This window comes from Leptonychotes weddellii, chromosome 9 (assembly GCF_054177405.1).
Source record: "Leptonychotes weddellii isolate Sample4059 chromosome 9, ASM5417740v2, whole genome shotgun sequence".
Classification (NCBI taxonomy): Eukaryota; Metazoa; Chordata; class Mammalia; order Carnivora; family Phocidae; genus Leptonychotes; species Leptonychotes weddellii.
Window position 1 is genome coordinate 63,873,514 of NC_138377.1, and position 12,413 is coordinate 63,885,926.

The window sequence follows — 12,413 nt, forward strand, 5'->3', positions numbered from 1 at the left end:
CAGACAATTCAAAAAGGAACAACCCAGGGGCCCCTGGGTGGCTCAGTCTGTTAAGCTTCTGCCTTCAGCTCAGGTCATGATCTCAGGGTCCTGGGATCGTCGAGCCCCACGTCAGGAGCTCTACTCACTCTCCCTCTGTGTGCTCTCTCTCTCTCTCAAATAAATAAAACCTTTAAAAAAAAAAAACCAACCCAGCAATATATTAATTTTTTGTCAAGTTAAATATGGCTTGTTCATTTTGTTAATAAAATTGGTTGTTCTTAAGCATGGCTTTTGAATGGTTTGGGTGTGAACATGTTTGTTATCTTTACATTTTTTTGCATTCAAATAGTTCCAGTTGGCCAGTTTGTAAGTAAACATAATTACAGCTATTTTTTACAATATTACCCAAATCTCTGAGACTTAACATAATGAAAATTTATTCTTGCTCGTGTGACGTTCAGTAAAGTTTAGGCAACTCCCTTCCTGGGCTCTATTACAAGCAGTGACTTAGGGATACATGTTCTTTCCATTTAATAGTTTTGCCATCTGGAACATGTGACTATGGAAGAAGAAGAAAGTGGAGAGAGAAGGGAATCATACAGTCAGCTTTTTGTTCAACTTGAAAGTGGAGTACATCCTCCCTCCCACATCTTATTGGCCAGAAACCTGTCACATGATCTGGACCTACCTGTGAGGGCATCTGGGAAATGTAGTTTTCCTTTGTGCCTAGTGAAAAAAAAAATGGTAAGCTCATAATGACTTACAGGACCACTTACAAATGAAATGTTCCTTGTGTTTCCATCTTAACACCATTTGTTGTTTGGCCATTTAAAGAACTATTCATTGTACAACCAATTGGATTCCATAATCCAACTCTCTCCTTGATGGCTAAAATAGCAGAGCACAGTATATGGAAGCATACACACACGTTTTCTCTCTCTCTCTCTCTCTCTCACTCTCTCTCGTTGCTATCGGCAACTGTGTAACAGCATAGTTGATTTGGGTATATTAATAATAGATCCTTATAGTAAGTGTAGCTCTATGTCAGACACTGTGCTGTGTGCTTTACTTTCATGCATTATCTCAATCGATCTTCACAAAACTATATGAGGCAGGTACTAATTATTATTTTCACTTTACAGATAAAGAAATGAAGCTTACAAGTGAGATAGCTTACTCAAAGTCATACCACGACAAGGTGGCAGGGCTGGGGCTCATGTCCGAGTCCATCTGGCTCTGGAGCCTGTGTTCCTAACTCCCGCACTGTACCACCACCCCCCCGCCCCATCAGAAAGACGCTGCCAGAGTGAGGAGAAAGGAAGCCCCGTGCCGAAGGAGCCTCAGGCTTTCCTGACCTTACTGTCACCATGGTTCTAAGCTGGATGATCTGTCCTCAGATCCTGAGCCAGTTCTGCCATACACAACCTAGACTGAAGATGTGGGTGGCCAGCTCTATGCTGTACCCCAGGACGATGCTCTCACCATTCTGCTCTGCTTCAGCCCTCACTCCATTTCCAACTGGACCACCAGACTGACTATGATGTGCAGCATGGCGGGAAAGCACACCTGTTACATTAGTCTGGGCCATCCTTGCTTACATTTGATATATTGCCATATGCTATCTTTAAATGTTCACACCTGCCAGCTTGCATTCCCCAGCTAGAGGGTAAGCCGGAAACCAAAGCCACGTGTTTCCCCAGCACTTAGCACAGTACAAGGCACAGCAGAGGTGTCTGAGAAACTCAGGCTGATCTGGGGAGGGTAACCCTGATGTCACCTCTGTACCTCAGGGTCCTCTTCTACAGCATTAGGGATTTGGGCGGGAAAAGATCGAAGGTCTCCCCCAGCTCTATAGTTCTGTGTATCCCTGGGCACTACTCGTCAAGGACACACCGTCAAAAAGTTTTGTAAATTTTTCCTACAAAGCCAAAGTCACCAGATGATCACACGGTGAGTACAGTCACATACTCACCAGCTAACCTTGCCAAACACACGGGACCATAACTGAGTTATAAAGAAAATTGCATTTTAAAGTGACAAAAAGCCATTATTACAAAATGACTAATAATGCAGCAAAGAGCCGTGAAGTGATTCTTGCCCAAGTCATTAATCAATTGATGCACTTTGAAGAGAAGCTTCCTTATGCATGTTGCTAGTCATTTATTCAAATCAAGTAAATATTGTCCGCATTGTCCACTGAAAAAGTACAGGGTGATTTATTAAGAAATGGAGCAGATGAAATTTCTTGGAGAAGCTTCACAATGAAGGATTCTTTCAAAAAAAGTGTTTTCAGGGGGCACCTGGGTGGTTTGGGCAGGTAAGTGTCTGACTCATGGTTTCGGCTCAGGTCATGATCTTGGGTCCTGGGATCGAGCCCCATGTCGGTCTCCGCACTGGACATAGAATCTACTTGAGATTCTCTCTCACCCTCTCCCTCTGCCCCTCCCTCCCTTAAAAAAAAAAGTGTTTTCAGGGCATCAGGTGGGCTCTGCAGGCTTCGTGCTGTATATGCTCATCTTTGGGCCTCACTAGGTTCTATCTGATGTTATAATGCAGTGAAGGTCAAGGCAACCTTCAGTTGTCTCACGGGTTAGTTGCTCTCAGGCATGGGAACAATATCATTCAAGAGGCAAGAGCTTGGTGACAAAGACCCTGATACCCATTGTTACTTTTTTTTAAGTCAAATGGCTTACCTCCCTTTCTGGTTTGTCAAATAGGTAGTTACTTTCCTGAATCAAAGGCCTCCAACTTGGGTGGGTTTTGTTTGAACATGGTGGCATCTCCTAGCAGGGTGTGTTACGTCAGGCTTATTCTACAGCTGTTATTGCTGCCACAGGGAGAGAAGGGGGAGGGGAAGGAAAGTTCTAGGACCTGCAACCAGTCATCTTTTACCACTCGGAAGGAAGTGCTCAAAACCACCGCAAACATGAAGCCATGGGAAAATTCGACATAATGACCCCCTTTATCATTAGCCAGGATATAATCATAGCCAGAGGGCAGAGCAATCCGTCGGTGCCAAGTTGGGACAAAATTTAGACCAGGTTCTAGCTACCCAATGGCAAGCATCTAGTAAATTGAGGTAAATTTTTTAAAGCTCATTCTTTGAGTTCAAGGAAGCATTTTTTTTTTTCCCCTTTCATATGGACTATCCTAGAAACCCTGCCTGGGACTTCTCTCACGAGTTTTGTGATCCAATTTTGCAAGGTGGCTTCAAACACGCACTCAGAAACACACACACCAACACACAGTTAGACGCCTTCCCTTTCTGCTGCATCCTGCGAACACCTCCAGGATCCCCTGGCCCCTCAGGAGGAACATCTATAAGGGCTCTACAAGTGTGGAAGAATTTGTCTCCTTCCTTTGGAAGAAATGACAGCAACCAGAAGGGAGCATCCCATGGGCAATATCTGACCCCATCCCACTTTCATTCCCGCCATAATTGAATATCGTTCTCAAATAAAAAATGAATGACTTGAGGACTGGATTCATTGTTGAAGGAGTGCTTCGTATAAATGTTCCAGTACAATCCGTCCTTCTTGCTGGCATTCACGGAGAGTCCTGGGTGTGTCAGCACAAATTCTACCTCCTAAAGGTCACCCGGCCCACCCATTTCTCCCCATCTCCACTCCTTCCCCGCAGGACTGTAATAGTCTCCCAAGCACGGCCCGCACCCTGCGCTGTCCCTCCATCCTCCCGCCCCCAGCCCCAGTGTGCTCTGATAAGCCCATCTCCCCACTCCCGCTGGTTCCCAGGGCTCTTAGACCAAGTCCAATCCTCGCTGTGGACTACAAAGTCCTGTCTCTGCCAGTCTCTTCCACCCAGTCTCTCTCCGCTGCCCCACGCTCCTTACTCCGCAAAGAAAACAAGCTCTGTCTGGTCCTGGGAAGCAGGTCCTGGCATCCCTTAGGCCTTTGCCTGCAGGTGCTCTTCATCTGGCCTTACCAGTTACCCCACCCGCACCTTGCCCCTGCTCCTCCGTTGGGCCTGATTTATGTGTCACGTCCTTGGGGAAGCCTTCCTTACTCCCCATACCAAGTTGGGAGCCCTATTTGATGTTCTCAGGGCCCCTGGTACGTCTCCCTCATGGCCTTTCTCAGCTGTGACCGAGTGATGGTTTGTTCACGTATTGAACAGACTGCTCATCAGTGCAGCTGAACAGCCCAGGGCCTGGGTTCTGGAGGTGGACTGCACAACCCAGACCTTAGGCCCATTCGCTAGTGTCCTGGGTAGGTCACACCGCCTCTCTGGGCTTCCATTTCTGCATCTGCCACATAGGGGTGATGACAGCAGCTGTGTCACAAGGGGGCTTCAGACAGCACGTAGATTAGACAGCAAGCAGCCCGTGCTTGGCATATAGTGAGCACTCAGTAAAGAGTAAGAAGAAAACACTAGTGAGTACCCAAAACTTGTTTGCTGAAAGAATGATGCTTTTCTTATCAAATGGGGTAACAGCGTTTGTCCTGCCAACCACTCAAGATGGAATTGCCACAAAGTGAAGGACTGAGTGCCGAAAGGCCTTTTCTCTTGTGTTCAGCTCAGCACACGTCCAGTCCTGCCACTCCTGTATACACTTTCCTATCTTAAACCTTGACCTTAAACCTTAAACCTGCTTGACCAAAAAAATTTCAGTGATCTGATTTTTTTTTTTTTAACAAGAGTAAGGTTGAAAGAGAGTTGGGTGTCCTCTTATCTTCTACGTAAAAAATTTTTGCCAGAAAAGCCATGCCCATATCACCTCCCTTCCCACCAAAGAGAGACAGCTTTGGGAGCACAAGACATCTCCCTGGGAGGACACAAGGCTTGTCCTGTGCAAACACGGTCTCCCTGGGTCCACGGCTCACAGTCTAGCACGTTTCCCTGCAGGGGGACGGGTACTATTTAAAGCTCGCCCCCGCTGACTGCTAACACCCAGCAACAGCAGGGGCAGTGAAGCATGCCGCGGTGCAGGAGCTAGGCCTTAATTAATCAAGCTACTCCCAACCCTGTCCACAGTCAATGCATTTTCTCTAACTTCGTTCAGTGCCGCATGGGGAAGTGTATATTCCAGCTATGAATAGAGTTCTAGAGGTAGATGGCTTCTGAGGGTTGGAAGGCATCTGAGGACCCGTGACCCCCAAAGCCTGTTCCGTGCACATCCATGATGCTTTCTCCTCGATGCGTGGCCAAGCTGCAGGCCCCAACCTTCCCGGCTGGGTCCCTTAGCACAAGGATGGACAGGGCCCAGGCCGCGCCAACGTGGAGACGGCTCCCGGTTGATCTGCCCAGTGGGGCTCTGGGGCAAAGTAGGACAGCCCAATGCAACAGCAGCGATGCAGCCAAGGTTCATGTTTGGAACCGAGAAAGGACGGTGGGGCCAAGGAGAAACGGGTGAGGAGTCTAACCAGGAGCAACCAGGGACCGAGAAGAGATGACATGGCGTAGACAGAGTCTTCCAACCACATCGGGCAAGCACTCTTCCTAGACACCTGTGGGTCCTGGGGTGAAGTCACAAGGCAGGTTGAAGTCTTCAGGGGAGCAAAGCACCCCAAACAGTGAGGAAGGAAGGAGGAAATGAAATATCATCCAGAGATACTGAATGATGCCTGGACTGGGAGTCAAGAGCTCTGCTTTCCAGTTCTGCCCCTGCCCCTTGAGCCCTTGGGTAAATGACACGATCAGAATGGAGTGATCTCAGGGTCACCACAGCACCCTCAACGGAATAGGCACGTGGTAGAAACGGTGCGAGGGAGCGTCTGCGGAGGCTGGTGTAGTTGCAACCTCCCATCCTGATCAAGAAGGTTCACACCCAGCTGCCCCCAGGCCCCAGGCATCTTAGAAGATGGGCAGTTGCCAAGCCGGCTGTGGTAAGCCCGTGTTCTCCAGCACGAATGTCCAGGAGGGAGGACCTCTGACAGGAAATGGCAAAAGACCCTCCTCACAAATCTCCAAGGAACCATTCTACACGTGCGCTCCCGGAAACCTGTTCGATCCTCTGGCCACCACCGTGCCTCTCAGAGCTCCGACCACAGCCCAGCGGCCGCTCAGTGGCCCTCCGCCTACTGTGCTGAGGCCACGCCTGCCCTGGGCTGCCCTCGGCCAAAGACCGGGCAGAGCAGGGACACTGAGGCAGGTCCATTCCAGGGAGATGCGGGCCCCTCTGACTTTGACCAATGACTCCCAACAGCCCCGCCAGACTTCCTGCAGCTGCACAGGGGTCTAGGATGCTTCTACCCCATTTTCCTTTCCCCTCCCTCCCTGGAGTGAGACCTGCACCTCCCGCTGCCTCTCACAGCCTCCCCTGGCCCCCTGCCACCTTCCCCTCGGCTGCGTCCCTAATAAATCTTGCTCATTTCACCCCATCTCAGTGCCCGCCCCTAACACCGCTAGTGACCATCTCCTAACTAGTTGTTTCTCACTGAATTGTTCTGCCTCTTCAGTTAGAGCCGTCGGGCCGATCTGCGTGAAAAATGTTTTTAGAAGTTTTTCCCAGCTGAACCCAAGTAGAGATTTGTGTGCAGAGCTAGCAGTAGGTCTCCTCTCCGAGTGTCTATGTTTATCAACTCATTTGCCTTCAGGCTTTCGAGATGTCTGGACTAGAACTCAAACAGTATCAGTGACCGGGGGTCAGGCGTAAATAGGCACGACCAGCAGACCGGTCTCGAGGGCTAAACAGAGGCCAGATTAGAATGGGGCTCTGGGCTCCTCTGAGCAGCCACCTGACAGGCAAGCAAGCACCCACAGACTAGAGACTGTCATTTGAAGTTGCCTCCTCCAGGCAGGCTTATCAGGGTTTGCCTACCTTGCGGGGAGAGCAACAGGGATTTACTGTCTGTATAAGAGTTAAAACATTGGCCTTCATGCATTGCTGATGGGAATGCACCATGGTGCAGCCTGTGGAAAACCGTGCCACTGAGTCATACGCTTAAAAATTGTTTAGGTGCACTTTCCAACCAGGGCCCAGCAGCTCGGCTCCCGCAAAGAAGAGTGGCAAGAAGAAGGGCCGTTCTGCCATCAACGAGGTAGTGACCACAGAACACGCCATCAACATTCACAAGCACATCCATGGAGTGGGTTTCAAGAGGTGCACCTCTCGGGCACTCTGAGAGATCTGGAAATCTGCCATGAGGGAGACGAGAACTCCCGATGGGCGCATTGACACCAGGCTCAACAAAGTTGTCTGGGCCAAAGGAATAAGGAATGTTCCATACTGTATCCGTGTGCGGTTGTCCACAAAATGGAACAAGGATGAAGATTCACCAAACAAGCTCTATACGTTGGTTACCTATGTATCTGTCACCACTTTCTAAAACCTACAGACAGTAAATGTGGATGAGAACTAACCGCTGATTGTCAAATAAAGAAGAAACTATCTAACTTGAAGACAGGGAATGTTTATAAAAGATATGGGCCGGGGTAGCCCTCACCACACATCCTGCTTCTTAGGAACGAGGGCTGCCAGGACTCTACTAAGCCACCAGCCATCTCCGTGAGTGCAGGGAAACATGCCAGCACCGATGTGTGCAGGATGCAGACAACATCTGATGCTCTGCTTAGAAGTCCCCGCAGTACTAAGGGCGCCAGGGTGGCGCAGTCGGTGAAGCGTCCAACTCTTGGTTTTGGTTACATAAAATAGAAGCTCTCTATGTAGCACACCTAACAGGCCTTCGTACTGGGGGAAACTGATTATTTGGGATTATTGTTACTGACAAGAGTTTTTGTTTTTAATTTTTGGAGAAGATTATATGTGCAGTTACCCACGTATAAATGGGTATTCTAGGGGCGCCTGGGTGGCTCAGTCAATAAGCGTCTGCCTCCGGCTCAGGTCATGATCCCAGGGTCCTGGGATCAAGCCCCAAATCGGGCTCCCTGCTTGGCGGGAAGCCTGCTTCTCCCTCTCCCACTCCCCCTGCTTGTGTTCCCTCTCTCACTGTGTCTCTCTCTGTCAAATAAATAAATAAAATCTTTTAAATAAATAAATAAAAATGGGGGGCACCTGGGTGGCTCAGTTGCTTAAGCGACTGCCTTTGGCTCAGGTCATGATCCTGGAGTCCCTGGATCGAGTCCCGCATCGGTCTCCCTACTCGGCAGGGGGTCTGCTACTCCCTCTGACCCTCCCCGCTCTCATGTGCTCTCTCTCATTCTCTCTCTCAAATAAATAAAATCTTTAAAAATAAATAAATAAATAAATAAATAAATAAATAAATAAAAATGGGTATTCTAGAAAGAAGTTTCCCTCCCAGTGCCCTTTCTTGGAAGCAACCATTACTATCTGTTCCTTCCAGAGACTCAACAGGACTTTCAATAATGCTAAAAGTTTCTCAGCACTGGGTATGGATCAATAGCCATTCCTAGGGAGACCCGCCTCTTTTCAGGTGAATATTTTGTCCCCAGATGCAAATATGTGTATTTGCAAACACATAAACACGCACAGGTTAGTCAAAAGTCTCTAACAGATTAGAAGAAAAACAAAAACAGTGGATTTATCCCTGTTTATAAATAGAAAAAAAAAATCTCGAAGTTTATGGGACTTAAAACACTTAAACAAGTTATGCTTGAATATTAATAATTGAAGGGATTTTTCTGGCTGAGTTCCATTTTTAAAAAGTAGAGTTGTCCTACAGAAATAAATGTGCTAATCCAGTGACTTGCACTCCACATTCTGTGCACTTGTATAAAAATGCAAAATAGCTACACCTTTTAAACCATTTTTCTCCTGGTCCATTACTCTGCAGGAGTAATTTGAGTAGGCATTGATGATGATAAACACCACAGTTCAGAAGATACTAAACCAAGTTTATCAGAGCTCACATAGAGAAACAAATTAGGCAAACTGAAGTAATTTGAGCTAATGAAGTTTGATTCCAAACATCCAGATCAATTAAGCTTCCAGTACTTGCTCGGGCTCCTGCCCTGGAAGGCAGCAAAGAGCTGCCGCCTGGAGGGCCGGGCAGGGAGAACCAATGAGAAGGTATGGAAGTAAAGGCCACGGAGCCATTTGGCGTTTCTGAGACCTATTTCACACGTTTGAGGATCACATCATATTGAAATGAAGGGAAAGTGGACAATGCACCTACAGGCACCCTGCTTATTGAGAGTCTCTGGGGTTCCAATATTCCAAAGACCCAGTATTGTGAGAATGGGACCAGCCTTCGGGGTAAAAGCTGCCCTGTAAGAAAATGGGCCTAAGTGAGGCTTCCCTGGAAGTCTGGGAAGCCCTGGGGCTGGAAGTCATATCAGGAAGACCTAGTCCCAGTCCTGCCACAAACGAGCTGTGCTTCCCTGCTCTAACCTACAGAATGAAAGAACTAGGCTAGATCATTTCCTTAATCTCTCACATTCTGGAAGTGTGGCAGTGTGTATCTGTGTGTGCGTGTAGTCTGCATGTGTAAGCATGAGTGAAAGATCGAGGGTAGGCGGGAGGAACTAGGAAGTCCTTCCCAGCCTGGCCCTCTCCTGAATTTGGAGGAGAAGCACTTCCTTAGAGGTTTTCGCCTCCATCGGTGATATGTCCAGTGCTGTTCAGAAACTAATTCAGTCTGCCATTTGCTGTGGGGATGGTGAATGGGGCTGCCTCGCCAGGCACACAGCTGAGAACACTGACCTTCCGTGTTAGCCCCACCCCCAGACTCCAGCTGCAGGGGTCAACAGCTGTTGACAGTTAACACCCTTCCACTTCCTTCCGTGTTCCTCACCGCCATGGACACCCCGTACCCCCATCCTGCTCAGGACCTGTCAGAAATGGACAACAATCTAGTTAGGTGGCCTCCAAACATTTTTGGAGCACACATGCCATATCTGTGAATATTTATTTAGTAATAAAATATGTGTGAACCAGTGGTACGCTGTATAATTGAATACATTACAAAATCTACACAAAATGGAAATTAAAGTCACGTAAGTTTATAAAAGAGCGGAAATAGGCATTTTAATGTTCCTGCCAGACCCCAGAGTTTCATCTCATCCTCCCCTGGGATACACACACCCCCATTTCAGAAACCACTGCTTTAGTATATTGGAGGCAACACGACCGGGCTTAAATGTGTGGCCTTGCGTCTTGAGGCCACTTTCAGGACTTTGGGTTTTATTTGGAGGATGACGGGGGACTGCAGGAGAGGACTTAGAGCCACACTGAAGGCCAATTAGCATAACTCCCAGGGACTCCCAGGTAACAGACCCTAGTTACACACCGTCAAGTTCAGGAGTCACTTGGATCAGCTGTGTTAGTGGGGGGAAGGTTGGCGGTTCTACATGAGCGCTGTATTCATGCCTGAATGTATGGTATTTACTGCTCTCTGTGGTGATCTTGTATATTAAATGACTTTGAATGTACCTGGCTCAGATGAGGTTGGGCTCGCCCATGGTCTAGACCAGCAGATATTCTTGCAGCCTTATAGGGTAGATCTGGAATGTGAGGAGCTTCCAAAAGCTCTGATATGACCACCATTCACTCAGACATTGCTTTCTGCAAATGTTGGCCAGTTGATGAGGCATTTTGGGGTCTAAAAGCTTGCACTTGCCACCTGTCCAGGAAAATATTGCTGATACCTTTGCCATGTGGCCTGAGTGTAGGGACTTCCTTCCTCTAATTTTTTTAGATAAGTAAATGTAGTTTGATTTACACATGTGTCTGAGTATCGGAGACTGATCTTCCTGTCAATCTGAGCCAACTATTGACTTGGCCATGTAGAAAGCTGGTGGCTGTGTAGAAACTAGGGCCCTGGAGGGTTTGGGGTAGAGGACCAACGAGATATAATTTGTATTCTTCAGAGATCCCTCTGTCTGCTGTGTGAGGAATTTATTGTAGGGAGGCAAGAAGAAGCAGGGAAACCAGTTGGGAGACTGTTGGGATAATAGTGCTGTAGCAGTTACATGCTGGGATATATATTGAAGGTAGAACCAGCAGAATCTGCTCTTGCATAGCCTATGAAGGGGGAAAAAAGGAATCAGAGAAAACTTGAAGGTTAGGACCTGATCACCTGGGAGAACAGTGATGGTGTTTACTGAAAAGACAACACAACCAGGTTGGGGTGGGTGGAGGACTCAGGACTTTTGTTTGAGACATAATAAATCTGAGATGCTTACTGGACATCTCTACAGCAATGTTGACCAGACAGTTCACTAATTTTCTGTCATGTGAGTCATCTGTGCACCCTTTGGAGGGAAAATATGTGTCCGCTTCACAAAATTACATAAGGATATGATTTGGTCAATGAGATGGGAGTTTTTATATTGATATTGTTTAATTGTACCATCACCAGGAATCCAAAGAAAAATATTAAAATCCTACAATGCCAATTGTTCTCTTCCCCCCAATTCTCTGAGGATCCTAAGGGAGCCACAGACAAGGAATAACAAATAATTAAATGTTACAAATGGTTGTTTGAGTGCTTAATGCTCCCGTTCAAAGTCCTAATAATGGTTGACTAAGACTACAGCTCAGGCTTCTCCTTCAAGTCTTGGATCCAGTTCTTAGAATCTTAACCTCTCTAGAAAACTTTAGGAAGAAAGTCAACTGAAGAGAGTGGTCTTGAATCCACTTACACATCCCCATAGAATGGAAGAGAGAGCAAGCGTTGAAGGGACTCTGTGTCTCTTATGTCACAACATTCCATCCATTACCTATTAAGTTCCAGTTAATGTATTGAGTTCCAATAATTCATAGTAGTGACTCTTCCTCCCTTAAAGGGGCAGCTAGCAAGAGTTCGGGCAGGTTGGTTATAGAATGGCAAGTTCTCTCCCACTGCACAGATGGATGATCATGTTTTCTCCAAGGGCAATGCATTCATATTTAACTGGGAACCTCTGAAATTGGTGTCCTAATCAAAAGGCATGGCCTTCAGAGTAGAAATTTCAGACATTGAGGTACAAGATTGGCAGAAAGACCTGGGGTAATGCTCCTAAGCCTTCTATCTTCCCTCATGGTAAAGCTGGTTCACGCCAAGTTCAGTCTCCTTTGGGACTCTTATACATGCATCATGTGCAGGTTCTTCACTATAAAACCTCTAGAAAGCTCTCTTATGTTGGCGCTCTCCCTCCCAAGATAAATGAACATTCTCTTTTCAAACAGCCCATAATTATCAAATCGCTTGATCTTTATTGCAAGGAAGAATAATTGCACCAAAATCCAGTGACCATGCTTTTTGGGAAGCTCAAAGGGAATTTCATAATTCAGAATTAATTAGGCAATGAGAGAGAACAGGAGGCATATTTTAGTATATTAATTCATGCCAAGATCAAACTCATTCCATCTCAGTTGCCCAGTGTGAATAATTATGCCATTAATCCAAGGCTGGAGGAAAGCTATGGTGACTGCAATACATTTCTAAGCAAATAAAGAAAAATGAAACTTCCCCTTCAACTAATGCTCTGAATGGAGCTACATAATAATAATACCTTTATTTATTTATAGGGCATAAATTCTCCAGAGCGCAACAAACTATAGGATAAGCAAA

At 46.9% G+C, this 12,413-nt stretch overlaps 1 long non-coding RNA gene across 1 annotated transcript in view; it reads right to left on the reverse strand.

The window, feature by feature from the left end:
• Positions 1-392: 392 nt before the first annotated feature.
• LOC145723463 (uncharacterized) overlaps positions 393-12,413 on the reverse strand; it is a 68,305-nt gene continuing 56,284 nt past the window's right edge. Inside the window, exons 2-3 of the long non-coding RNA XR_014148543.1 lie at positions 671-708; positions 393-541 (exon numbers count right to left, since the gene is read on the reverse strand). This is a non-coding gene — a long non-coding RNA (uncharacterized LOC145723463). The remainder of the gene's footprint in view (positions 542-670; positions 709-12,413) is intronic.